Source organism: Alligator sinensis, unplaced genomic scaffold (genome assembly GCF_000455745.1).
Source record: "Alligator sinensis unplaced genomic scaffold, ASM45574v1 scaffold456_3, whole genome shotgun sequence".
Lineage (NCBI taxonomy): Eukaryota > Metazoa > Chordata > Crocodylia > Alligatoridae > Alligator > Alligator sinensis.
This window is the reverse complement of record NW_005842211.1, coordinates 1,295,198-1,301,197: the sequence shown is the minus strand read 5'-3', so window position 1 is coordinate 1,301,197 and position 6,000 is coordinate 1,295,198. Positions and strand designations below refer to the sequence as shown.

The 6,000-nt window shown below is 38.2% G+C and overlaps 1 protein-coding gene across 1 annotated transcript in view; it reads right to left on the bottom strand.

Annotated features, from left to right (window-relative positions):
• Positions 1-6,000, bottom strand: part of ADCY1 (adenylate cyclase 1) — a 253,736-nt gene that overhangs the window by 128,303 nt on the left and 119,433 nt on the right. The window lies entirely within an intron of this gene.

The window sequence follows — 6,000 nt, the reverse complement described above, 5'->3', positions numbered from 1 at the left end:
AGCAACGCACACCACTCAAAACCGGAGCCTGACCAGCAGAAGCCACACTCTGGATGCTGGCTAGATGCCAAGTGGCAAGATGGCTGCTGCTGTAGCCCCAGGAGGCCCTCAGGACCACAGGTGAGGCTGCTGGGCCCATCCCAGTGCTGGCCGCATCCTCCCCTATCCCACGTGGGGTAAACTGCTGTGCAACAAAGGGCAAGTGACACAGGCATTCCCTGGGAAAATTAACCTAGCCTAATTTATAACCCGACCATGAAAAGGTGGGCCACTGCTAGTTGTCCCCACAGAACCAAATGCCAACACTCATGTGGACGTGGCCTCTGGGTTTAACTTGTGAATCATGTTTGCACACCTAACAGTACTAACATTGTTTGGCACCCCATGGCACCATCATAGAGAATCAGTGGCTTAACCATTTGACCCTTCTTCCTCTCTAAGCTTACCAAACTTCTGTACCTTGTCTGTATTGCTATTCATATATAGTAAAATAGGCATAAGGGGAAGAGTACAAGAGCCAAATTGAATAAAGGTTGCAAAACAAATAAAAGAACAAAGATATTGGATTGAGACTTGGAGTTGGTGTTTATTTTTATTTTTCTAGACACATACAATGGTACCCTGGAAGTGTAATATAGACTAATAATTTTAGAGTCCAAGACAGGTAAACACCTATGTCCAACTAATTTCCAATGGGCCTTACATGCCAAATGGCCTTTTCTACATTAATCATTCTTCTATTTCTTGTGGTATGAATCTATACATTTTTTTGTGGGTGCAGATAAAATGGCATAATTTTATACATCTACGAGATTCAGCCTGCTAAGCAACATATGAACATTTATTTAGGCTTAAAAGATGGCCATCTAGACATGTGCCCTAAATCACTTTAATGTAAATACATTTGGAGTGCTTCTGTTTATGATAACCCACTACAGATACCTTTTCTCCTAATACCTTTTGATAGACCTTGATCTCCCAGTAAACAGCTGGTTTTCTTCTGCCAATTATTAGTCTGCTACCCCTGGGAATTTCTCTCCCTCCTCTTCTGTTTTGTACTATGCTGTGCTGGCTTTCACTCCTCAGACCTGACAATGAGTGTCTTGCATTCAAAAGCTTATCTAACTCTATTCCAACTATGCAGTTAGTCCAATAAAAGATATCATCCTAAGAAATCCATGCCTCTCACATCTTCTTTTAAAAGAACTCTTCAGTCTTAAATAATAAGAGATGCTAGAATTACAAACCTAACTAGTTTCTCACATTTTTGCCCAACTGAAGTCATCTCAGTGTGATCCCTCACACAAAACTACTCACATAAGAGGAAATATAACAGTCAAACTCCAGGGTCTGCACAAACTATTTTGATTTCCTTCAAGCTATGATCCTTCCTCCCCTGAAACACCTGTTCATTCCCCCAACCTAGCCTAATGTATAACCCAACCACCTAAAGTCAAAGGCCACCTATAAATGAGCATGGAGGCTGCTCCAACATGCTGGAACTGCTGGAGTGTGGCAACTACCATTTACCAGGAGCCTCCTGAATCTTGTGTATCAGCATCCTAACACTTAAAAATGGCAGCAGGGGCACTTGAACTAAAGCTTGTTGAATGAGCTTTAGTTCAAGCAATCCTGCTGCCATTTTTAAGTATGGGGATGCTGATACAATAGATGTGGTGGCGCTTTAATTAGAGCAACTCTTGGAGCTACTCTAATTAAAGTGGCAGGCCCCCCCCCCCCCCAGCCCCATTCCCAAAGCATGTGTAAAAGTGGTCAAAGAGTTTCATATAATAATAAATTTTACATACTAAATGTGTAAGCTGCAACACACGTCTTTAAGGAGACTGATAATTTACATCATTCCCATGATGTTTCATCATAATTCTTTAAAATACAAAATATGCACAAAGCACTCCATTTTTAGTGTTTTGTGATGAGCCTGATAAAAGAATGAAATAGATACACTGTGGTACAAGAGTGCCAATATATGCTCTCCAGGTTTACACACAAAAGCGTTCATTCTTCTTTCTTTTAATTGATGTAATTGAAGGTTTTGAGATATGCTCTAAGACACTGATAGATTGACCCCAACCAATTTGATTTACCTAACTCCTTTTTTGAATCCAGGTTGACAAAAAATTAAAAAGCAAAAGAAGGGGGGTGGGGAAATCCAAACACAATGCTGTAGACAAATGTACCACCCAACTGTCATACTTTAATTATATTCAATTTAATATAACTTCTATTTTCCTTTGGTGTATTGTTGCTTCTATAAAATATCCTCCATTTTCTTTCTCTGTCCTGTCAGAAGCTATAGATACTAAAATACTTAAAAGTAATCATGAGAAACTGCCCTACAGTTCATAAAGGCAAGTATATCAAGAGCTTGTAGTTATTTAATCATAGGCTGTAGTAAATGGTCTTCATTCATTTTAAAAGGAATACTTAATTGGCTTATATGTTAATCCTCAAGCTTCAACATTTGGCTCACACGATGCAGATTTTGTTTGGCCTGTTGCTTCTTAATAAAAATGAAGTAACTCAAAACATTTTAGACATACATATATGATGATGCAAAATCTATAATTAGCACTATAGTAGGCCTCTTCCATACTGCATTTTAGGTAACAGTTACAGTGATGTATAAAACACAACAGTATTACTGTTTATTTAATGGAACCCCTTAAAAGTAAAGCTGGAAGAGACCTATATTTGCCCTTTTCCAATTGTCTGGGACTTCTCCCAGTCACCAAGAGCTTCAAAGATAATGGGCAGTGGCTCTGCAATCACATTGGCCAACTTCCTTAGCACCATCAGATATAGCAAATCTGGCCCAAGGACTTTTACACATCCAGCTTTTCTAAATAGGTCATAACCTGTTCTTTTGCCACTGACAGCTGCTCATCTTCTCCTTAAACTGTGTTGAAACCTCAACTCCAATAAGTCCAAGCATTATACTAAAGTTTACTTATACGATTGGGTTATTACATTGCAGGATTCTTGTCTCATGCTATGGACATATTGGACCATGCATACTGAACAAGACCAGATGCATTCTGAATTAGATGCTTTTGGAATAAGTTCTGTTTTAATTGCTAGTTCAAAGTCATAGCAGCAAGCAGATTTATTCTGACTTTTCATCATAGCACATGAGATTAAATTCGAGTCCTCAGTGCAAATAGAGAGAGGACAGTGAATTAGGCAGAGAAAGGCATTCCAGATCCAAGGTGTTTATTGTATTGTATGCCTGCTCTTTCCATAGTCTGTTGTTCCACAGACCCACGTAATTTCATCCAATGACACTAGAAACTATTGTAATATTAAAATATTGTGTTATCATTATATAAAATAAACCATTACGAATATTACACTGAAAGAGAAACTGTAAAACTGCACTACAGAAACTACAAAATAGCCCTCCAGGTATGTGGAGATTTATGAACATGGAAGAGGCTCCCAAAGCAGAGATTACCTAGAGGTTTCTTAAATTGCCTTCTTAATAAAACGGGGAATTAAAAACAAATATAGGATTTTTCAAGCACCTCATATATAAAAGTATTTGTAACAATGTAATAAAATCACAGACAAAATTTAACTGTTTAAATTTAATCCTGGACACAATCCGGTTATTGTGTCATTTTGACTTTGCTCCAGGACTACCTGTTTGGGGTCATAAGAGAATCCTATGGTAGGGCCAGGTATGGAAAGCAGATCTCCCATGTCTTTATTTGGTATCTTAACACACAAGCAGTTAGATTCTATGCAGATGCATTAAACCTGATGGGTAGATGCGATATCTTTTACTAAACCAATTAAATAGTTGGAAAAATGGTTCTTTGCATGTTTTTGAGCACAAGAAGGATGTTTGTGCAAAGAACCATTTCCCCAGCTATTTAGTTGGTTTAATAAAAGCTATCACCTCTACCCAAAGAACCATGTCTACTTATGTCCTTAGATCAACACAGCTACAACCAATAACCCTTAAACTTAATGGAGAATTCTGACAGCACAGAAGCTGTATATAGTGGATGTGCTCAACTCTATATAGCAGCCTCTCCATGTGACTGGCCACTGTTAAGAGCAGTTCCTGAAGGCATTACAATACATATTGGTAGCCACACTCCTGTTGGCGGAATCTAGGCAGTCCTAAAATGGCTTTAAAAAAATCTGCCTTTGGCTCCATCCATCCTGAGGTGCATCTTCAAGGCTCGCTCCCTCAGGAGGACCTTCTTCCTTTTTATTTATTTATTTTTTACTTTGTTTTATTTTATTTTGTAATGTTTATTCCTCAAGACATGATAACATCCAACATGCAGACACCACTATAACTTTTGTATTTCATTTATTTTATCAAGGAATTATTGTCTCAGGTAACCATATGACACTTGTACCTGTTCCTGTTGTTACAATGAGTAGTTGCATTAAAAATAAAGCCTAAGCAAACAAACAAAAAAATGCCCTGCTGTTTTATTTTGGACTGACAACAATTGTTTCGACTCCAGGGTCAAAATCCGAACATTAAACACCAAAGAACAACATAAAAATGTAGTAAGAAAAAACAGTTACACAAAGGAGTTAAGATTTTGGCAGCACAATATTGATTCCCATTAGATTATGAAAAGTCCATTTGACCTTTTTCCCTGGAAAAATTCCAAAGAACATTGTTTTCAGTTTTTAATCATGATTTTTCATGTGCATCAGGCCCCATTGTGGAAATAATTAAACTTTGGGTTGGAAAAAAAAAAATTTTGTTGCCATCCACATTATGTATTAACATGCAATTGTTTGTACACACACAGGCTTAGCATAATATAATCTTTTTGTGTGATTATTTTGCTTTTAAATTTAATAGCAATTTAGGTTAATTGATTTCTCTTTTAGATGTGAAAACTGAATTGAAACCAGAAGCTTTTCTGCTGTTCATGTCTTTATAGTACCTGCTTATGAGAGAAGTAAAAAGGATCTTTGCATTTTTTTAATCTACAAGTAATGCAAACGTGTTATAACATAACCAAACTTCATGGCTGTACAAAATCAAGCAACAAGACCTAACACTGTTGTTGAAGTGGAGGAATAATAATAAAATTACTTGCAACTTGAATTAGGGCCCATTTAATCAAAATAATAAATTCAGAATAATAGAGGTAAAAATGCATAATCTCAAAAAAAAAATTGGAAGAAGGAGGATGAAAGGGAAAGATGAGACACCCTTAAAAGGAAATTAACTTCAGAATATTAGTATCCATTATTTATTAAGCTCTAAGATTCAGAACAGTACTATACCAACAAGGGCCTGATTCTGTTCTCACTTACATTCATACTAATTTGAAGTAGTATTTGGTAGTAGACAGTGGATATTAAACCAAGCTGATATATGCATGTGTGTGAGAGTACACACACACACACACACACACACACACACACCAGTAGGTGGGGTATTCCACACTGAGTTTGTCTCCTGTTGGTACCTGCCATTATCCATGAAGAACACCTAGTTAAGCCTTTTGGGTCGTTACAGTGAAAATGACTGTCCTGCAAAATAGTAAACTGGGAATGAGGACAGGATTAGGGTTGCCAGACCCCCAGGATTGTGCTGGAGTCTCCAGTATTTTGATATAAATCTCCAGGAGACTGCTGAGGGTCACCCAGGAGAGAAATTATAGGGTATTTATTCAAATAAATATTAAATTTTGAATCCGATTTATATAGTAGTCCAGTGGGTTTTTAAAATGTAATAGTAATGTGTGTGGTAGGCCCATAGGGGGTACTCCTGGTTTGGGCCACCCGCCTCACTGCGCCCGACCACCTTCCAGGTTCCGAGTGCCTCCCTGGGGGAGCACACCCGCAAGCCTGGGGGTAACACCACCACCACCCAGGGTCTGGACTGATCTTGGCCCAGTGTCCCCTGGGAAACACAGGCCTAGTAATCCTTGAGGGTACTTGGCCCACTGCAAGAACTTGGTGTGCTTCCCTCAATCTGAAGCACAAATAGTGGTCTCC